This window comes from Cryptotermes secundus, unplaced genomic scaffold, assembly GCF_002891405.2.
Source record: "Cryptotermes secundus unplaced genomic scaffold, Csec_1.0 scaffold26, whole genome shotgun sequence".
Taxonomy (NCBI): domain Eukaryota; kingdom Metazoa; phylum Arthropoda; class Insecta; order Blattodea; family Kalotermitidae; genus Cryptotermes; species Cryptotermes secundus.
The window spans coordinates 628,552-652,006 of record NW_019743656.1 but is presented as its reverse complement, the minus strand read 5'-3'; the positions used below and the strand labels follow the sequence as shown (position 1 = coordinate 652,006).

Genomic DNA, 23,455 nt, shown 5'->3' with positions numbered 1-23,455 from the left:
AGAGGCTGAGTCGATCCCAGGGCCATAGTGCGGCTGGAAGGATTAGGTCAATTGGAAAAAATCCCGTGATCTCATCGGGACTTGAACCCGCGACCTTCCGGCTTGTAGCATAGCCCCTCAACCAACTACGCTACCGCGTGCCTCCAATGATAAAGTTAAGTATTAAATGAAAACAAGGAGGCTTCTGGTCGAGAAGTAAGTCATGATGAATGTAACTTGAAATAATGGATGTCTTGTAATGACGTTAGAATGTAACAGAACTATTTTCCCCACGCCACCCTGTGCTGAAACATCCTCAAGTCTTGGCTCATCCACTAATGTCAAGAGAGACCAAGTTTCACACCCGTACATAACAACACATAAGTTTAACTGGCAGAGTCAAGACAATTCGGGAGGCCGATCGTGTTGCCGTAGCGGTACTGTACTTCTCTAGACTTGTATTCGACAGGTGCTGTAGTACGTAGAATCTTAGCCGGACAACTTCCATCCTGAGTGGCGGTGATTTTCCTCAGTCTCCAAGGGAAATTTCCAGGATATAACCTCAGTTAGGCCACAACCTGTTCCATTCAACATCCTACCTACATCGTGTAGCTACTGAAAGCGTCGTTAAACAAGTTACACGCTAAGAGAAGCGGAGAGTGCTCCAACGAAGTCGTCAAACTTCATTCCATAAGGCGACGCCCACGCGAGTCACATCGTTCGGGAAGGCAGACTTTAAATTGCGTAAGAGCAAACACGAGGGGGAGGTGCCGGGGAGAGGGGCTTTAAGTGAATGTGGAGGAGATACAAAAGCTCTTCTGTTTAAACAATTTAATTAGGATTCCATAACGACAAAATAAATATATTTCAAAAATATATTAGAGAGTACACTCATGTATAATGCATTACTTACATACAGCAAGCAAGCCCATTTAGATACTTGAAGCCATGCTTTTAAATATTTTGAGGCTAGACAGAGAGGCCATCTTTCTCGCGCGAATTTGAGTTGCAGTGTCTCACTTAGTTTTGCGACTTGCTACCGGCTCAACAACCGGGGTTTGATTCACAAGAGGGGCGAAGAATTTTGTCTTCGCCATCATTCTGTCCAGGCCGGCTCTGGGCCCGCCCAAAGGGTACCGGGGGCACAGTTGGCATGTGCCAGATAACCTGTATACACACAGAATAACTGGGGTTTTGGACTTTTTCCATCGTCCAGTATTCTAAAGAACAGAAAACACAAAGTTTAGGAAACTGGATCTGTTTCCGTCCTCACGTAAAGGGAGGAGACATCTACGCTGTTGGGCTCCTTAGAAAGAGCTAATCACTGGTCCACTGACTGAGATTAGCGCTTTAGAAAGGGGTCAACTGAGTAGGCGTCTTCTCTCCCTTCATCTGATGACGGAAACAGATCCAGTTTCCGAAACTGCTTTTTGTTCTCTAGAATACTGGACGATGGAAAAAGTCCAGAAATCCAGTAATTCTGAGTGTTATACACCATCGTCAGAACCCTTCAGATAACCTGTATAATTCAGTAAAGAACCGTTTCATTGGTCAGAACATTTTCTACGGAAGAGAAGGACGGTTTTGCAGCCATTAAAGTAATTTCTCAGTCTTTACAGCAAAAAGGCGCAGCAGTACAGTATGAGGCGAGAGGCTCAACGGGCCTGTACACAAAAGTCTTCCCACAGACGTGAGGGGATTTGAAGCCAGAGCCTCTGTCGCCCCATTACTCCTGTTCTTTCCAGCTCTTCAGAACCATTTCAAGCGGCGCATTGCGTTTCAATGTAATTCTCTCACCGCCATTTGGAATCCAAAATATTCAAAGTCGTCCCAGGAATACTAATCACCTGTGTTCGGACAGAAAGTGTTAAACAGCAGACTAAAGGGAAGCAGCTGCAATCAAAGTACTTCACATGCGTGACTTTGCAACGTGTTTCAGCGTCGTTCTTTAGCTCTTTAAAGCACAGCGGTAACTGTACGAACCGCTTGCGTTGTTAACACTCTAGAACTCCGCATTCTGCCCACACAGTGTATTTGTGTGTTCCATATGGTTCTCACAATAAACAGCGAATTTTTCCCTAAACAGCATTAACCGGTTGGTCTCTGTAGTGGAGTCGTAATGTGTTTCCTGTGAGTTACGGGGAGAATTTGTATATTTGTATATATATATTTAATTTCTCAACTTTACTGCTACTCCTTCTTTAAGGTTTTAGCTACTGTGTACTGTGATTCCGACAAGGAAAGCAGCCCTATCCCGGGCGAAGAACGGGTATTTCCGCTTCTTATCAATACCATTCATTTTAATTTCAACTGTAAAATTATTATTAAGCACGCTTCAAAGGGGTTTTGTACTTCCTCGGGGGCACTCGGCAGCGCAGTTGGTTAAGGCACTATGCTACAAGCCGGAAAGTCGCGAGCTCGATTCCCGATACCACTGGATTTTTTCAATTTCCAGCCGCACTCGACTCAGCCTGTAACAGAAACGAGTACCAGGAATCCTCCTGGGGGTTAAGGGTGGCCGGCCGGCGAGTAAGGCTGAAAACCTCACCGCCATCTGTGAGCCGACTGACTAGAAAATATGGGAGCCTCGACGTCTCACAACCCTATGACGTCCACGACCTGTTACAGAAGAGCTTTACCCTTCTCTTATTTTGCACTTATTCAGGGACGGTTCCCGGTATTATTTACCGGTTTGCCATGCACCAGAAAGTGAAAGGTCTGCGAAAAATGATTAAGAGGAAGTGTGAAAACTTTGTGCAACTTGCTGAGAAACAAGAAGAAAGGACTGGACCCAGCACAGTAGAAGCCCTGCGCTCTGTAGCACATGTACGAGTAGGCACACGAATGTCTCTTTCTGAGAAAGAAACACAATCATGACAACACCGTCCGTTACTATGGAAACGTGTCTAAGCTGCATATCGTAAGCTGGAGAACTTTTTAAGAAGTTCTTATTGTTCAAGATGACAAAACCTAAACTCAGAGAGAGAGAGAGAGAGAAAACAATATTCCACTGTCGACAAAGGAAAATACCTCTTGTGTTTTATGATGGAAGTTTGAAAACTTGTTCTTGTGAAAACAAAATCCTTTGTTTATCTATACCAGCCGCGGTGATATTTCGCCGTCAACTGTTTTTTTCAGATCTACTTAAAGTCAGTAATATTTTGAGATACAAGTCGATAAATCTCGCGACTCGACATGGGATATCGATATGAAGAACGGCAGATAAGTTGGCTGGCCTGCTGGCACATACCAGTACAAGTCTCTGAGCCAGAGGGGAAGGGGAGGGGTGAGGGGTTCGTCTTTGCATCTCACGCAACTGTCCTACACGCTCTCACATCTGTCCAATGACAAAGCACCCTCTGCCTTAATTCATTTGATAGGCCAAAAGGAGATTGATGTCACTTCGTAAGATTGTCACGGATGTGACGCCGTACAGTCTGGTAAACACTAATGTAATTTATATATAATATAGAAAGGGGTATCAGGTCCCTCTCTCATAAACAAAAAACAAACTCCGTGTCTTGTAGTCCGCAAGCGAACTATACAGACCGAGCGACCGCCGCTTGCCGGCGAAGTTAGTGCCAGCTTTTGCGGATAGAGGATGTCACGTGGTCAGCGCAACCGATCCCCACTGCCGTTAATCTCGGTTTTCTAGACCGGAGCCGCAATTTCCTTGAAATAGCTCCTCAGTTATCCTCACGAGGCTGAGTGGACCCCGTTCCAGACTCACTACTTATCAGAAAATCTGGTAGCGCCAGGGATCGAACCTGAGACCTCTGGATCTGTAGGCAGGAACTCTGACCACTAGACGACAGAGGCGGTCCCTCTGTCATATCGCAGAATAACGTAATCTTAATCTCACTTTAGACATCCCTGCTCTAAGTATCAGCACGCCACTGAACAGAAGTTATCGCCGATTAAAGAAAATGTCCTTATAAATGGTCGCCTCTAGAGGAACAAATTACTGACGTGGCGAATCAAGACGAAATGAACCCTTGTTGACAGTCAATTGGCTGTGAAAGGGGAGACAAAAACACTCCACATGTTGCGCCTAACTAATGAAGCGAGTCGCTGCAACTGACGGGCCGCGTATCAGCGGCGGTACTCTAAGAAGCAGCACTAGTCACCCACCGATAAGATCAGGTTCGAACCTCGACACCAGTAAGCAACTGGTCTCTTATTACACGCCGTGAAGTGCGAAGGGGTACGTGATAGAATGTTCTACATAATTATGTTGTTCACTGGAGCACGAGCAATTCGATATTCAGCACCTGTGGGGGGGGGGGTAAATTCACGTACATAATTCCACTACGCACAGTCACTGTTGATAAGCTAACAGTTGCTCAGAGTGTCAGCAAATCGCTCGGTTCTTACACACCCTAAAACTCCGTCACAGTTCTGACAAGACTGATGGGTACCAGACATATGTTGCTTTTGTCTGGTTCATCTTAATATTATCCACTCATTTACATCTAGATCTGGTAAGTGGTCTCTTCCTCTTAGACTTCCCGGAACAGAATTTTGAAAGCGTTTCACGTCTCTCGCATACACTCTACATGGCCTACCCACTTCAGCCTCCTTCACTTGATCATCCTAACAACAACTGGCAAGTGCAGTTTTTTTTATCACTTCCTCGCACTTAAGTCCGAATTTTGTCGTCCGTCCCAACTTTTTCATATTGTCATCATCTGGGTTGGCGGATCAGGCTAGCGAAGCGCTGTATTAGGGAGAGCTAGGTTCGGTTCTTGGTCGAAGTACCGCCCTGTTTTCCTGTATGTCAACACTAACACCGGAGAAACATTTCGATCAGGTCACAACCGCTTCCTTTCAAACATTTTCTAATTCTTTATTCATGAAATAACTTACAATTTGACGAGCTTTACTATCAAGGTCGTAAAACAGCCCATAAAGAAGACACCGGCTGCTTGGATGCGTTCAGTTCCAAAGCTTCGGAGCAATATAATGCCTTCATCAACAAAACAAAGTCTGGAATTACAATTTTATGGCCGCCAGGCGACGTTCATGCTTCTGTGTGTGCAACGTATTCGTGTGTCGAGATTCGAGCTCAGAACTTCAAACGAGACGACAGAACAAATGGTTCCAGTGGTAAAGCTGTAGACCTGTATTCAAGAGTTACCGAGTCTCCATCTTGGCCAGGCACAGACTATCTCCGTCAATGTATCTGCGTGGTTTCTCTCAGTTTCTCCAAATAGATTTCGCATTTCGTGTGGGTTATTTACGACGCTGTCAACACCTAGGCTGTCGCGTCGAAACGTAGGGTGACTGATGAAAAGGAAAAAATTCGGAAGGAAGCGATCATGTCTCTGGAATTTTGCAAGCGAGACTGAGTATAACAACGAATAGCGTCTGGCCGATGTTCAGGGCGAGATTTGAACTGAGTACTTCCAGAATAGGAGTCTAGAGCGTTGCCAGTGCGCTACCCTATTCGGTGCGATCGTCTGCTTTGAATTTTCGACGCTATGGAGCTTCTGCAGTTTGAAGTGATGTTTGTTAGACAACAAAAAGATCAATACGTTAAAGCCTATGTTTCTCAAGCCAGTTGAGTTGAATGCTTATATAAACAGACAAAACATCTCCTTAAGTATTCATGGGATAAAAAAGACGCCTAATACAAAAGCTGGAAGGTCTTATAAGCAAACGAGGTAATGTTCGCTGCAGGAAAACTACGCCCAGTTATCGTCCGCTCGCCTGCACCCAGAACTACGAGTGTACGCCTGTTCATTGTGTTATATTTCGGTTTTGAATTGACCATTCAAAACATATGTACCACTTGGCTTCAACGCTACAGAACTTATAATTCCCATAACAAACACCAATTGCATCACTAAACAGCTGTAACCGGTTGGTCTTTATAATAGAGGTGTGATTCCTGTGCGGTAGTAAATGTCAATTTTTTTAAATTAGAGATTTCGACGTAGGTTTTCCGTGGGTTTCCTCAGTCTTCAAGTGAATGCTGAGATGGTTCCCAAGTTCCAAGTCGCTACTGCGTGCTTCTCATGCAAGCAGTCCCGGGTTTAAACTTCGTCAAAATTAAGTTCCCTTGCTGTCAAAGCCACCGAATTATTTTTTTTTCCGAATTACACAATACGACACTTGAGTCAGAAAATCAAAATTCCGCGGCCGGTGTCTCAAGCCCCCTCCTCCTGCCGCTAGAGAAATTAATACACGTTCTCGCCCCCAAACTGAGTCATCATCGCCTATGCATTGAGCATCCTTCTTCAGGGTTTCACAAAATATACAAAGTAATGATTTTCTTTAGAACACACAGACTAGACAGCCGGAATAGCTACCTCTACGGTGGTAAGCACGCACTGAATGATCGAAGAATCGGGGTTCAATTCTCGGGGTGAAAAGGATGTTTTCTCCTGTGGCTACCGAGCCTCGTATCCAGTGGGTCTCGGAGACTTTTTCGCCAGGGGAAAAGCAGCCCGGGCATGTAGCTAGCCAGTGACCTCCATCTAGTCGTCCGGTGAATAATGAATGCAGCTATACCTCTACGCCCTCCTACGTTTTCATAGCGTTGTTCTCAACCAATCACAGGCACATGTAACTGAGCATTTCTGAGGCCCTGGCTAACAGCCATGCAAGACATAGCAAACCTTCGGCAGCATGTCCAACCCCTTTCTTGTCTCTTCAGGCTTCACATGGTTAATGTTTAAGTGCGCCATTGGATGTCCGTGCAACGTCAAGCCTCGCGTGAAATGGACCACATAATGACCATGTAAGTGCAAGGTTCGCAGTGAATATCGCGTCCTTATTCGAAGTGCCACTCTCATTAATAAAACATAAAACCCCGGACAGTTCCGTTAGTTCGGTGTAGGTCGCGAGAATGAGATAACTTCTGCACTTTGTTTATCAAGGATCAGAGCCACGTACGGGCAGGGACATTGATTTTTATACGGCAAATGCAGGTAACAGTGCAAACGCTAGCCGCATAATTGGAATAATTAGGAGTAGCCTCGCTCCCAGACCGTCCTTACTGCAGGGGGGCGTGGAGAGTCTCGAGACACAGGTTGACAGGACAGACTTCGAGACGCTAACAGTAGCTCAGCTAGTCAAGCTAGACCTTAACAAGAAAATTCATTGACAGTTGTTCACACACACCGAAAGAAACAAACTAATGCCAAAGAGATTCTCGTTCTTAATTAAGCATCGCGTCATAAAGGCGTACGGGGGAACTGAGGTACAGGTTCACGCATTTGTAACTTCCAGTTCCACGTCAGCTTCATCCTCAGACCGATTTACCCGAAGGGGCAAAACCCTTGAAATCCACTGGATAAGCCCCACAGCCGGTCTGGACGCTCTGATGACGGAAAGTCCTCTCCCGAGAACCGAACCCTGGTGGCTCAGTTCATAGCTAGTCATTTTAACGAACGGGTTACGGTCGGTAAAAGTGACAAGTGTAACAACTACATATGCAGCTGCGTGGACCCTTGCCGTAATGGATGCTTCAAACCAGTGGTAACTGTATCCATCACCTGTTATACCGTCAAAAATTACATTGCATTGTGCCCAGAAAATGTTATTTGTGTGTCCCGTATGATTCTCACAATAAACTGCGACTGTTTCCCTAAACAGCATTAGCCGGTTGGGCTCTGTAGCGGAGACGTAATGTGTTTCCTGTGAGGTACGGACTGTATTTGTATATATTATTTAGACGAGTTGGGATAATTATCATTAAAACGCCGCGGCCACTGTTTATAACCATCCTAACGTTTTCACTTTCACACTGTCCTTATCATGGTACTCTTCTCCCCCTCCCATCAATAAAGAGACTCTCACTTTTCCTATTATTTCCCTCTTCAGCTACTCCTCCACTATACTTTCTACCTCTCCCCCTCTCTCTCTTGATGATTATTGAAGTTGTTGTGGTCTGTGCTACTGAGGAGACGTATCGGGCCTGTGACCTGAAACTCACAGTAACCGCGTACGTGCTCTATAGGCAATTTAGTATGTGCAGAACGCTGCGCCTAGCTTCTGCTGGGGATGTTCAACGGATGGAGACTCACGTGTTTGCGGTTTTTATCGCCTTCCACTATGCATAAAATAAGAAAAGTTCCTTGTAGCGAAGAAAATGCTATGCACATTTCTGACGTCACTCAGAAGGCTATACACAAGCAAGTCACTCCGTTGTAGCCAATACGAAACGGTACATTTATTCAAACCGTCATTTCGCTGCTGTCAGGAATGCTAACAGCATGATAGGGATTCATTTCGTGCTGGATGAAAAGTACTTCATTTATTTTAAACAAGCACAATTACCCGTTCTTCCCCAGGCATATAGCTGCTCTCCTTGTCACCATCACAGTACGCAGGCACCGAAACTCCGGAGGAGGGGGGACACTCATGCATTAAAATTACAAACGAGGATTCAAATCGCATCTACCGCAACACGTAGCTACCGTACATATTGGTAAGAGTACGAAGTGAATTTCATATCATCTTCTGTAAGGTCCGTTACAGAAACAGAACACACACTGTCTAGACCTACAGGTCATGTGACATCTCGCGCCAACTGCAGAATGCGTGTGGTTATGGCTGAGTAAGGTGCTACCTTATCTACTGGAGGAGATCGGATGTCGGTTTCTCGATCAGCGTCTTTACTAACCTGGGAACGGCGGCGCTACGTCGATTTTAATTAAATTTCAGAGCAGGTCGCGACGGTCCCTACTTGCACAGAAGCTGGATATTAATATCGTACCTGTAAACAGACGTCTAACAAATTGCTTCATTTGCGATGTGCAGGGCGATTCGCAAACAGCTCTCCATTTTCGGTCAGAATGAATGTCAGTCCAGAAACCGCGAGTACTTCAAACAAATTTCGAGAAGAAATCGAACTGATTCATGACACAGCTTCCGAATATAAACAAGTTTAAATTGTTCCTGTGCTCAGTTAATGATGAACTGTCATGAAGACGTGTGGGGGAGTGGAGGTACACCTGCGCCATTCTTCACCTCGGAATAGATGGAGATGAGTAATCAGCTTCACGCTCCAGCTCCTTTACCTCGGGGAAACAGTCCTCGGTACCCACTGGATATGAGGCTGGGCGGGCCTCAGGGCAGGTCTGGATGCTATGGAAAAGAGAAAATTCTTGCCCCTGCCGGTAATCGAACCCCGGCTGTCCATCTCGTAGCTATACCGATTCAGCTACCCGAGGCTAGTTTTGTCAAAACTGTTCAAAGGACTCAAAAGATAAGTAAAAGTTAAATTAATAAGCCCTATAAAATTGCTTGATCCACGCGAAATCTACAGCGGCGAGTTTCGTAGGAGCCGGTGGTGTAACTAGTTTCGGTCCCCTCACCTCCAGATGGAGACACATTAAGAGGCTTCCGAATTTGGTGGGCCGGCGAGAGTGTTAGTGGGCGAATCCCTCTGCGGGTCTGCCGCGTTTCTGTGAACAAACACAGAGAGGCAATTTCACAGTTCGGCATGAAATAATAACCGGCAGTAATGTGTTTATGAAGGGGTAATGGGATTTCGTAATCACTGTTTTGGGTACCAAATGTCAACAAACTCCTCCCCTCAGAATTAACTGTGAATCAGTAGAAGACAGTCAAACGTCAACATATGGAGAAACGTTCGTACAGACTGTATCATCCTGCCAGTAATCAAGGGCAGGGATCAGATAGGAAGGAGGTGAAAATAATTCCAGCTGGTCGCGAGGGCCAGTAAGGAAATTTCAAACACGAGGAGAAATGACAAACACCGGGATGGAACACAGGATATTTTTATGATTACAGGGTTGAGCGAGGCACAAAAACATAGGAAATTTCAAACACGAGGAGAAATGACGAACACCGGGATGGAACACAGGACATTTTTATGATTACAGGGTTGAGCGAGGCACAAAAACATATTTTTGTAAACACTAAATAAACCTGTGACTTTCTTCCCATGGCGTATGTCGTATGATTCTCACAAGAGTGCATATAATGATCCTCCTCTGTTTCTGTGGTTCGGTGACGATGGAAACGAAATGATTAGTAAGGAACCAACCATGACTTCATATGGGTACTATCCTGGTATTTGCCTGGAAAGACTGAGAAAATCTACGAAAAATCCCAGTCGGAATAGCCGGTATCTCGGTCGAGATTCGAACCATCGCAGATGTAAGTGTAGAACCTTACCTGCAGACCAGTCTGCTGGGTGGAGCTGGGTTTTCGTCATATTATTAACGTGTCCTGCTTCCTTTTGAAGTGATACAAGTTACCGACTGAAACGAGGATGCCGTCATTTCCCGCCGCCCCCCCCCCACTTGCAACACGAGCAATTCGTCAATGGTAAACAGCCTCGTTTATATAATAAACCATAGAAGTACCCTTTGTTATAACGGACTATTACGGGAGGGGTCCGTTAACGCCGACGTCCGCTATAACCGAGTGAAGGGGTATTAACGGAAGAATGCCAGAAGACACATAACCAATACACGCAATAAACACAGAAACACGCACACTGTGATTATACATAAAGAATGTTATATTGGTGTTATTTATTATTTTAAATAGTTTTCTAACTACAAAACCTCCTTGGTGTCTCACCATTTCTGAAAATTCACAACTGTACAATAACATGCACCGAAACGATGGACTGCTCGCTCGTTAGTGTGTTAGTACATAACTTAACGATCATGCAACGTTAACAGGATTTAGTCTTCGCATGCTGCTGTCCGTGATTAGAGTGTTAACGCTCGACAATTCGTTGCAATGAAAACTCGAAACTGAGTAAAGAAAAAATGATATATGTCACGCTTACAAAGGTTTTCATGTACACAGTACACACACAGAGAGAGATTAGATGAACTTGAGGCTTCAGGACCTTAACGTGAGACCTTATTGGAGATAGGGCATGCCTCACTGTGCGGATATCTCTTATAGCTCGCACGCTTATCGTTGCGTGCAGCGCGGCGCTGAGCTCGCAGTTCGGGGAACTGTGTACGGGTCGGACGACAAAGCAACAAAGTCCCACTATACGAGTACACAAAGAGCTGCTATTCTGGCAGTGTACTCGCCAGTGAACATGCTGGAGAGCAGGCGGCCTCCCTCGCGTGCTTACAATCTCCCCTCCTCGTCACCACTACTGCAAGATAGGCTATCCTCATGACATCGGCCTAAAACTGGGCCGAGATCAAATTTCTGGTTCAGGATTGTCAACATTCCGGCCGAGATTGGAATCTGGTACCTCGCGTATACAAGCCAGCACGTATCAACGTGCTTACCTGCTCAAAAAGTGGCCATAAGGAAAGATATAAGAGTGGGAAAAACCACGAGAATAGGATAGTGGTGTTATTTATCAAGGAAAGATTCATTATAAGACAAAGATGTGAAATTTGAAGTTCTCACAGCAGTGACTGTGAAGCTTGTTGTCTTCTGGGATGTCACGCCGTTTAGTCTGGTCTTGTTGGGACTGCTGCTTGCTTGGCTTTCTGCCCTGAAGCTAGAGACAGTATATTCCTCCGAAACCTAAGTAATCATCTACCAGACTATATGGCGTAATATCCTAGAAGCTGGTAGTATTCAAGAGAGATTTCCAAAATTTGTGTAATAGTTAACACTTCGAAGTGTGGAGTTCATCTAGATAAGGGTGATAACATAAAAATTTAGTTCCTACCCCAGAGAAAACATGGCGCTTCTCAATTACAAACAACAGTCCGTTAAAGCTGTTTACTGCGGGAAACACATAAACACACCGTGTTTACAGAATGGCACAGCACACCCATACAACAACCAATGCGCTTTAAACGGGCAAAGAAATAGGGATCCAAATAATAATGAGATTTTAAATATTATGAGACGGGAATGAGATATAAACGAGGGCAGAAGTGGGCCACGATACTGTTTACAAAAAACGGGGTGGGGGGGGCATTGTAACACAAAGGCTGCTGGGTCACAAAAGCAAGGACTTCAATATTTAGTAGTCCATGCCAGTCCAACCTGCCAGTTGTTTAAAACTCACGCAGTAGGAGCGGGGGGTTCTGATAGATACGTGACGTCAGCCGCTACGAGTCCGCCCCCAATATCAACGAGACGAGGCAGATCGAAACATCCGATGTTTGTCCGTGAACAGTCGTACATATGCTCCTTACAGGTTGTGGGTTAGAGCCCGTGGATGGTTAGTATCGTTTCGGAAACACCTGCTGAATCTGTCTTCAGGATAGAAGAGCGTGGGGATCGTTGGTAAGGGTACGGGGCCCTCACCCTTAAAAGGGCCTCCATCCTCCTTGTCTTCTCCTTCCCACGCTCCGCTTACTCTTCTACACTGAAGATGGAGGTGGAAGGTTCATCAGAAACACTGCAAATATCTACCAAACTGCACGGTGTCATATACCAGAGAATCTCAACGTGGAAACCTCAAGCCTCACAACGGTGTGATCCTCTCAGAGTCCCCGGCTGCCTCAGGCCAATGACGCTACACAAAGTGAGATTTTAACTGAATGTCCAACGGCATGAAGCACAGACCTGCTTCAGAAGCTGACAGTGGTTCAACTAGCCAATAATTTCCCGGTATATTATAGAACCCGAGGGTTCCTTACCGAGTTTACAACAGCCTACGATTCGCCTCTACCCTGAGCCAAATGAAACCACTCCATTTTCCACACGTTTTTTTTAAGATTCGTTTAAATAGCTATCCTCGTCTACGTCCAGATTTTTCAATGTGGCCTCCTTTCTTGAGGTTTTCCTCTTCTCTTCTCAACCATGCATGCTGCATATCCCGCCCATCTCATCCACCTTCAATTGCTCACCCTAACAGTATTAGGGCGAAGAGCAGAAGTCACACAGCACCTGAATATGTGGCTTAGGCCATTCTCCAGTCACTTCTCCTCTCTCAGGCACGGAGGTTCTCCTCAGCCTCTCCCTGTTCTCGACGTACAGTCTGAACAGGTGAAATGCTGAGATGAGGGTACAGCCTGTTTGTACGCAGCTGTCCCTGTATATACAGGCACACGGCTGCTGTTCTGTTGACAGAGACGTTAAAATGCAGTTGCGAAGAGGAGAGGATAGCAGCAGAACGTCTGTGTCTCTACTGCAGTGTTCACTTTGTACAAAAACGTTCACAGCATAAGACTACCTCTAGATAGCAGCAACAGCGCGGTTGTCTTTCCAGAAATTTTCAAGTTCTGAAGCTGCTACTTCAGAGTGTCCCTCGAGAAGTATAAAGTGCAAGGGCTACACTGTGGCCACGCATGTTATTGATAGAAGCAACAATTCCAACGAACTTTATGTTAGTATTTTCATATAGATTACCGTAAACGTAAAACCATGTTACGATTCAAAGTTCGGGATAGCTCAGTCGGTATAGCGATGGGGCTGGACGGACGAGGTTCGATTCCCGGCAGGGGCATGCAATTCCTTTCTTCCCCACAGCGTCCAGACCGGCTGTGACGACCACCCAGCCTCCTGTCCAATGGGCACCGGGGGATATTTCCCAGGGAGTTCACCCGCCTGGGTGTAAAGCTGACCACTGACCTGCATCTAGTGCAGAATTCAAGAAAGGTGGCGCTATGCCTCCACACCCCCAGATTTTTTTTAACAGCGTGGTGTTTAATTAATTAAGCGCAAGGGCCGATTTGTCTCTTACTTCACATTAGGATGCCGTGCAGCGCTCGTAAGGCGTATGAATGGCGTCTCAAGTTCTAATCATTATGACGGGCAATAAATGGAGATTGTCACTACTCCCGCAGACCCACTGCGTGGGCTCCGGGTCCCCTACACGTCGTGGCTATCAACTTGGAGGGACGCCCCGAGTTTCGTGTTATTACAGACGCAGAAACGGCAAGTGACGCCGCCAATCGAGGTCGTGGCGAGGAAACTGGAAATACGATTCCAACTGCGAGACCGAATGTGAAGTTGTGTAGCGACGCCACAAACCCAGCCTCATTCGTTCCCGACCGAAGGGCAGAAGGGCAAATCAACAGAATTAGGACGCTGGGCTCCCAACTGCATTGCGACGTCACACTGAAGTCTTCAGCATTTCGTGGAAAGGTATTTCGGGGTTATTTAGAAACACTATTTAACCCTTTCACGCACAGTACGTACCACATTTTCCAATATTATAAGATTCCGCATTCTGCCCATCCATACGGCGTATTTGTGTGTTCCGTATGATTCTCACAATAAACAGCGACTGTTTCCCTAAACAGCATTAAACGGTTGGTCTCTGTAGCGGAGACGTAATGTGCTTCCTGTGAGGTACGAACTGAACTCATATATAACTCTGCATTCTGCCCACACAGTGTATCTGTGTGTTCCTTGTGGTTATCACAATAAACAGCGACTGTTTCCCTAAACAGCATTAACAGGTTGGGCTCTGTAGCGGAGACGTAATGTGTTTCCTGTGAGGTACAGAAGTTAACACTCCCTAAGGTAGTCACAACTATTTTATTGAGCCCATATGTTAATAACCCTTCTCACAACAGATTAATAAATGGGCCTTATCCAGGACCACATGAATCCAATCCCAAAGTCTCACCATTTCATTAATATCAACTATAACAGTATTCTCCATCTGTGTCTAGATCTTCTATGTGACCTCTTCCCTTCAGGCTCTCCGGCCGAAATTTGGACTCGTTTATCCTCACTAAAATGCGTGCTACACTGCCACTGCAACGCACCCTCCTTATCTAATATTTACAGAGGAGTACAACAAAAGATACGCTACGAAATTTAACCCAGAACGATCCGTGTGTACAATATATTGTAACGTAGATGGCTCAACAGGATGTAGTGGTCACGTGAACTCTGCGTTTTCACGAGTGACGTCACGTACCCCCACTCCTCCCATCATTACGCAACGCTCGGTAAACACCCTTCCCTGCGAGGCTGTGACGTCACGCAACGGGCGAGGCCGTTCAGCGACTATTGCTAAGCAATGCGTAGGTAGAAACACCTGACAGCACCTGATATCTGTTGCCGAGCAGAAAGGTGTTCTCTATGTTGTCCGTGCCGGGCCTAAATAAGGAGCAGCGAACGCTATTCAGGAGTAGTGAGCACTGAGCCAGTTACCAGGATCTAATATGAGGTGAAGTCCATTGTTATTGAGTTGCATCGAATGGAAGTGACTCCAGCAGGAGAAGAAACTGTGATACTGCCGATGGCAGGAATAGGTAAACTGTAAATTGTGTAACTGTAAGAGCGACAATGTTAATGGGAGAGAATCTCTTGCCTTTACATGTGTAACGTAAGTAATGCTGATAGCCGATATATCGAAATTACACTTCACTCACTGAAGAAATTTCTTCGTGAAACTGATACAAAAAATGGGGGCCATTTCGATCCAGAAAGCATTACCAATTTTCACTACATATAAACATACGTGAATCGCGCACTTCGTAACAACAACATCCGATAACTACAGAGTAATTGATTTAAAATCGTATCAATATAGAATGCGTTGCATTACACATCTCGTTGAGCATGAAATATATACGAGTGTTTAGAAAAGATCGTGAAGTGTTCTCCACTGCACTGAGTACGTGTATCAGTCCTGTTAACCATATTTCGAGGGGCACGTGTAGGAGTTTCAGTCGTTGTGCTGCTATTAGAACGCATTTTTAAATGGATCATTCTGTATAAAGGTCACTCTTGATGCCGTATATAAAACTATGGATAAAATGCATAAGCAAACAAAGGGCAGACCAGTGTTTGCTTAAAAATTCTGTGTTCTCTGTGGTACAGTGAAATAAACGTAGCCTGTTTCAGATTCATTTCAATAAATACATTGTCACAAACTGAATAATAGCCTATTTGTTATTCTTCTATGCTAATATTGCACAAAGCACCGAAAGTGATGAAAAATTGTTCCACAAATAATTTAAACTCCCCCACCCCCTCAGTACTGACGCACTCCACAAAAACACAAAACGTTCCAATTGAATGTCAGGTCAGAAATTATATATATAACAATTCAATTGCGAATAAAAATGCACTGTGTATTATTAGAGTTTGTCCTGCGCATTGCGAAAGCGACATTCCACGCAATCAATATTCACCGTCACATGGCAGATAAATTCAGCAGGAATGTGAGGTAACAGCAAGTGGCATGTGACGAGCAGGTGACCATGCACTATCACTTTCCCCTTTGTGCGGTATTCGACATTCTAGAATATACAGTACAGGATGGTAAGTTGAATGGTGAAGTAGAAAGGATTCGGAAGGAAGCGACCCTGATATCCAGGTTTCCGCCTGGACAGACTGAGCGGTAATCATGAACAAGGCTGCTTGTTTCCTGGCCAGGATTCGAAATGAGAATCACTGAATACGAGTCTCTAGCATTACAACTGTGCTAACCCGCTTGGCAGCCATACTGTGATACAGCCACTGATTTCAGAATTCCATCATCATCATCATCATCACAATCCGTTGCAGGATCAGACCAACGGAGACCTGTCACGAACACCTGATGTGATGTCACCTCACGCAGTACGGGCCGTTAGGAAGAAGAAATATTGCCAGACCTCGGCACAGACGGTGGGATCAATTAGGATACAGTGGCTTCAAAACCGTTTCATATGATGTCCCATTTTGGTTTTCATCAAGCCCTCATGCCCCAATGGATTACTTTATTGGAACTAACGTAACCATTTTCACTGGCAACTAGAACCATACCAAAACCACGACTAAGAAATTCACATGTCCACATTTAAAATATTTAGGCCTGTTCTTTACTTGGCGATGAATAATCCCGAAAAATGTTCATAACTAAACCCTCTATTCTGTTTTAAACCTGGATTAATAATGCGAACATGTGACGGAGCTGAAAAGAATTACATTGGCTAAATTTAACATAAGAATTTTGTTTTATTTTCTCACAACCCTCCACTCTCCCCGGCACCCCCACATTGGGAACCACTCAGTTAGGTGAAGCGTCTGGTCAACAGTTCTCATGCTCGAAGGAGATGATGACTTAAAGACGTTCTGAGAATTCAGAAGAGAGAAAGTCAGATCATTTCTGTGTGCCTCTGTAACGTACCCTAAAGCAACCTAACCTATATTAAGCTAACATAATTCAGACCAACCTAAGCCGCTATGTCAAAAGACGCATATGTACGTGTGTAGCATGGAAAGAGTTACCTCGCTGGTTCCACTGTGCCAACAGTGTCTCTCTATCCAGTCATAAGTTGCCAATGATAGCTGTAAGAGGGCATTTAGTGCAAACAGCAGACCGAGTGGTGGGGAGAGTGTGTAATTTGCATCCATTCAGCTTCTGGTCTGTAATTTCGTCTGACTGATTGTGAGATCGCTCAAACGAAGCGAGGGAATCGAATTTCACGCTACGAAATTCCCACGACACTGCCAAAGGCTCGGTCCGTGTGTCACAGGTTGTATTCGTCAGCCCGGAAGACATGCCACAGTCCTTAGTGTGTCTCGTCCCTACGAGATGGCAGTTCGCGCGCGCACGCAAGCACGCACAGTCAGAGCCAATGTACGGCTCCCAAGGCAAGAACTATGCACACGGCGCAGCAATGGGATGTAAGGACATGCGGTTTGGCATAGCTTCGGGGTCGAAGAGTAAAGCAAGCAGCAAGCAGATTACCTGGCTTATTCTCTGACCCTGAAAATGGAAGCATTTTTTCTCCGAAATGTCGATGTACACGGCGTCACTTCCCAGAAGATGAAATACGGTACCTGCTACGGCGTCTTCTCTTTCACAGGGCCTCATGACGAACCCTGCCTAGCTGCCCCGTCTAGTGCCGTCGGCAGAGCGACTGGACGGGCGAGGAATCAGGACGCGACCCACCCAGCCTCCTACATACTCGGTACCGGGGAATCTTCCTGGGGGTAAAGGCGACCGGCGCGTAGAGCTCACAACCTCACTGCCATCTGTGAGCCCATTCTCTAGAAAATGCGGGAGCCTCGATGTCTCACAACCCTGTGTGCCTCCACGGCCTGTTACAGGGATACCTTTGCCTTTCCTTTTTATTAAAAATTCACACTTCAAAAGCACGTGTCTTCGTAGCAGATACAATGGAGATTATAAGAACTCGAAAAAGGGAAACACTTAAACACATTAGAAAAATACCACATACGTAACATCAGTAAAAATAAGCTACTCGTGATACATAAAACCCAGATATTCAGAACACTGCAGGAAATGAGTTCCTGTTCAGCACACACGCACACGCACACACACACACCTTGCTCCCCCGTATAAAACAGAAACAACAAGAACAGCTACACTAAGCACCAAACAAAAACCAACACACCAACAAGATATAAGTAACATTACAATTTTAGTGATAGAGAAACTGCATGTGAAAAAAAATATTCACTTCATAAACAAAACACTAATATAACTCATTGTTATGTAGTTCAGATATACCGGACTTGCAACTCGTGCATGCAGTTCACTTCACAGTTCCAAGCTATGTAAACATGGCTACTGACAGAGCCTTAGAGCGAGCCACAAAAAAGTTCCTGCTTTATGAACCTGAGCGGCTTTCTCTTTTCCGTCCCCTCCCCACCTCCCCCCCCCCAACCAACCAATCGCTGCAGTCCGGTATTGGGCGCAATTACAAAATGCTGATACGGTAAGTGCTCACTAGATCTCGTGTAGAACTAGCCTCATTAAACCAATGGGAACTGTAACAAGCACAGATATCTCTAGCCTTTGTAAAGTGAAGTTTATTATGAGAACCCTACGGAACACATAAATACACTATGTATGGGGGGGGGGAATGCATAATTTTTAACGCTAAAGGAAGTGGTACATATAGTAACCACTATGCTTTAAGATGTCAAATTAAGTAATGACTTCTCTATGTCAACCAGTACCATCATTAATGTGGTACAGCGGTACAGACTGCTCTCCTTCCGGTGGTGAGTAATACGTCACGTCCTGCTAGACATCGCCACTAGGTGAGTCTGTGCAACTGTTCAGAGACTAGAACACACTAATGAAACTGAACTCGGGTCAGCACACCGCTCAGCTCCGCCGTTTCGCAGTTTGTCTATGCTCTAGACTTGCGACCATATGTACGGGGCAAAATGTAAGCTGATTTACCGTGCGCTTCCTCAGGCACCCGGGCGAACACTGAGAAAATGCTATTATATACGTCATGACGACTCCTTCGAGATCTAACATAAAACAAGACGTTCTGGGAAGAATTGCCTACTTTCCTTTGATACGGATATGGACCGCATAGAAAACAAAGCCTCCAACAATTCTTCGTTGTCGCAGTAACATGTTTACCGAGCCGTTGCCTAGCAACGATGGGGTTACACAGTCCAGCAAGTTGCTGCTAGCCCGCGTCAGCACAGTGATGTTTGGTTCCGAGTACCACGGGACCCATGACCATATTTACTCTCTGACGGCTCGGGGAGTCTACAGACCACCGCTTTGGCCGTACATACATACTGGGGATACACAGACACACAGACTCTCCTTTGATATGACAAGGACCGTATATAAAATGACGCGTCCAACAATTCGTCCGATGTTGCGTGTCCTCGTTGCCGCTGGAACGTGTTTACCGAGCCATTGTCTAGCAACGACAAGGTGATTCACACACAGACTGGTGGGAGGGATTTACGAAGTACGCTGTTGAGACGGGCTCAGTTGCCACGATATACATGCCAAATTTCATAAAGATTGGTTCAAGCATTCAGAATATGATGGGGAGGGGATACAAGGGCATACAGATGGCATGGATGATCTCATCAGCCTGCGTTTAATTTATCAAGAGAAGGAAAACAGGCGAAAATTTGCAATTGGCCCACGCCCACAGTAAGTACAGTTTATTTCGTTATATAATATTAACCGACTGGTCTTTATAACCGAGACGCAGTGTTTCTGCAATAAAAAGGCGATGAATTTCTAAATGTTATTTATAAGAAACTTTGGACATTCAGGGCGTTAAATACGAAACTCTCTTCGTGAATATTTGTAAGTGAAATCATTCCTTTTCGGCGCGGATACGGCTGCTTTAGTCCTGAGTGTGTCTATCCGTTCCATGTGAGATTACTGAGTGAATGAGATACACAGGGGGACACGCCACTGCAGGCCTTGTCACCCCCACTTTAACTAGAAACAAATGAATGGCCTTAACCCGCAACACGCAAGAGTAATCGACCGCTTTAAATGATGGAACTAATCGCCAGGGTTTATTCAGCCGCATTCCTCCCAATACACACCCCTTCAACAGCGCACACTTCAGCGCTGTTGCTTACTTAACGACCCTCGCAATGTTTCTTGTTCCAGACGCTATACAGAAAGTTCTGGGGCGGGGCGAGTTTGATAAGGAACTGGAAAACGCTGAAGAAGCTCGTGGCGTTAATGTCTAAGTATTAGCCTTGAGGTACAAACGGAAAGGACGAACAAATTCTGTGTGGATACTGACGTCCAGGTTCATGCTCGAAGCGTGGGCCTTCTGACTACAAAGCACAATAATCACGGGTGTAACCAACGAAGAAAATTGTTCTGGGCTCTCACAGGTCGACAACAGAAACAAACATTAAATCGTTTTGACACAATCAAGCCGTTTCAAGCCTAGTGCTCCTGATATGTATACCAACCTGCCTTAACATACTAAAACTTTGCATGCTGCCCACACGGCGTATTTGTGGGTTCCGTATGGTTCTCACAATAAACAGCGATTATTTTCCTAAACTATATTAACCGGTTGGGCTTTGTAATGTGGATACGATGCGTTTTGTTTGACGCTAGAATTGATTCTGTATGTGCTAGTTAGTTCAACTCCGGGCTTCAAAGGGTCAGATTACAGCAGAAGCCTGTTATAGGGTGACAGACACCTAATGATGTGTTTTGTTTGAAGATATTAGAATAGGTTTTGTAATCTATTAGCCACGTCATGTACTGGTAGGGACTAAGGAATCTCATTAAGGGACATGATAATTACATAGCCTATCAATTTCTCCTAAGTGGACCTAACAGCCTGGTCTGAAAGTAAGACACATTTACGACGACTCAGGGGTAGACGAAAATATACTGATGTCGATCTTAAAGGAATAATGTAGAAGTGTTTGGACTGGATTCATTTGGCTCAGGACAGGGGGCCAGTGGCGGGACTTCGTAAACATGGTAGTAAACCTTCGATGTTTTACACAAGGGCGGATGGTTTCTCGAATAGTTGGACTTCTCAAGCGGGTCACTGACAGCGCAGTCGGTACGTTAACCAGTTACAACAGCACACGGTACAACCAGATGCAAATGTCGGAAATACAAGAAGTACTGCGGTCTCAATATGGCCACCCATTTGACTACTGGATGCACCCAGCTCAGACCAACCTAACGACAGCAAAACGCAGGGCGAAGTAACGTACTGTGGGATGGGAAATTGACATGGGTTTCTCACGACAGAATTTCTACTCTTCTTCAAGTATAATTAGAATGATTAAGTCGAGGATGAGACCATGGGGAGAAAGTTATTGGTGGAAAAGCCAGAAGGAAAGAGACCACTACGAAAACTAAGACGTTGAAGGATGGCTAATATTAAAACTGATCTTAGAGTGATGGGATGGGGTGGTGTGGACTAGACTGATCTGGCTCAGGATAGGGACCAGTGGAGAACTCTTGTGAACACGGTAATGAACCTTCGGGTCCTCATATAATATTGGAAAGTTCTTGAATAGCTGCACAACTGGCGGTTCCTCAAGAAGGGCTCAGCTCCATGAGGTTGGTTATGATACAATTATTGGGGGTGTAAATATTACATCAGAGCGTGACTTCTCCAACTGTGGCCACGGAGGGGGCATAAACTATTCTTGTCTGTGTAACTCCTACACAAATGCGGAAAGAATTGATTAGACGACAAGAACATGCACAGTGCGCTTGGAACTGAAGCACGGACACCTGGTCAGAACATTTCAGTAACTCGCTCACTACCTGAAATCACTTCTATAACATGCATCTGTTTCCCATTCAACTTACTGCACCTTGCGTAACCAGGTACTGGGCTTTATCTGTCTCTCGTATTCCCAAGGGACACAACTTTCGGAAACTAGATATGTTTCCATCTTCAGGTGACAACATAAGGGGACAGCTATTAAACGGGTCCCGTTAAACTGGGTTAATCTCATTTACTGTCCACCGGAAGGATTGAGGGTAAGATTCTGTTAAGGGGAGACAACAGGAAAATTCAAAACAGAAAATAAGGCGATTACCAAAAGATGTAAACTTAAGGCAAAAAACGAGACCCTGTAATCCTTGGTGTAATGAGTTATCGTGGGACATTTTTCAATTCATCCATTCTGTTTTAGGTTAGAACTGTTAGGAACCAACATACTAATGAGAAATTTCTACTTAAAATAAAAGTCTGTTCATTTGAAAAGTTACATCAAGCCGATCTTACCGTGTCTGTGCAGATCCTACTCAAGTGGAATTAGCATGGACAAGACGTGGCCAGATGAAGCTGTTAACAGTTCATTGCTTATATATGAAAGAAACGACAAAAAACTGGAATTACTTGCGTGGATCACCTCTGAAGAAAATGGAACATCAAAAAAATGCATTGAACCGCACACGAACACACGCACAATCGCTAAAAAAACAAATATCAACACTTACGTTGCCATAGATATCGAAAAAAATGTATTAACTGCCACTATGAGTAAATGTGATGAAGTAAAATGTTCCTTATCTCCTAACTACAACAATATGAACCTATATATTATTACAACAATACAACGGTACAATTATGACAATATTTATACGTTATAAGTAATTAAATGAAACAGGTAAATAGTTATTATTGTAGTATAACATATCAGCGCCAAAAAAAATTCCACTTCAAAACGTCAGACAAATGGCGTCAGTGCAAATTTTGTACTTGTCCCTTGTATAACAGCAAGAAACAAGCGGCCTGAACCGGTCCGCGAGCGCGATAGGCAGCTACTGACGAAGCTCGAGAGGAGTAGACCGAAAACATCCGAGCATCTACGGAAACTCACGAACAAGGACAGACCAATGTGTATAGAGAGGGAGGATTAAACCCCATTTCTCCTTTAGTAAACTTTATGTATAAAAGGAGCTAGGTGGTGCGTCTTATGCAGACCCGAAAGAAAAGGGGTCTGGAAAGCCGGAAAAGATTTGAAAGTATAAATTCTGTCTTCCGGTAAAGTCTTGGGTTTGAGGAATATGACTTTTGGGTGGTACATGTTACAGTAAATGTGAATGAACCGGTAATTATACAGAGTGACCCAAAACAATGGCAAATATTAAAATCTCGTCACAATAATTAGTTTTGCAGGTAATTATGAATAATTAGCGATTATTATTGTTCACAACTAACGGAAAGGTAATTAATGACACGACATTTATCACATTTATCACTGATTTTGGTAATTCTATATGAGTTACCGGCTATTATTCCTAATTACCAATTATTTAATTTTACCGTAACATGTACATATATTTGCAAAACGATAAATATATGTTGGAGTCTGGATAGTTCAATCGATATAGCGACAGACTACAGGCCGGAAGGCCGAAGTTCGATTCTCA

General features: G+C 44.7%; 1 protein-coding gene across 2 annotated transcripts in view; it reads right to left on the bottom strand.

Moving 5' to 3' along the window:
* LOC111874138 overlaps positions 1-22,829 on the bottom strand; it is a 611,561-nt gene extending 588,732 nt beyond the window's left edge. For both annotated transcript variants that reach the window (XR_002844492.2, XM_023869365.2), the window contains exon 1: positions 22,305-22,829. The gene's annotated coding sequence lies outside the window, so the exon portion shown is untranslated. The remainder of the gene's footprint in view (positions 1-22,304) is intronic.
* Between the last annotated feature and the right edge of the window lie 626 nt (positions 22,830-23,455).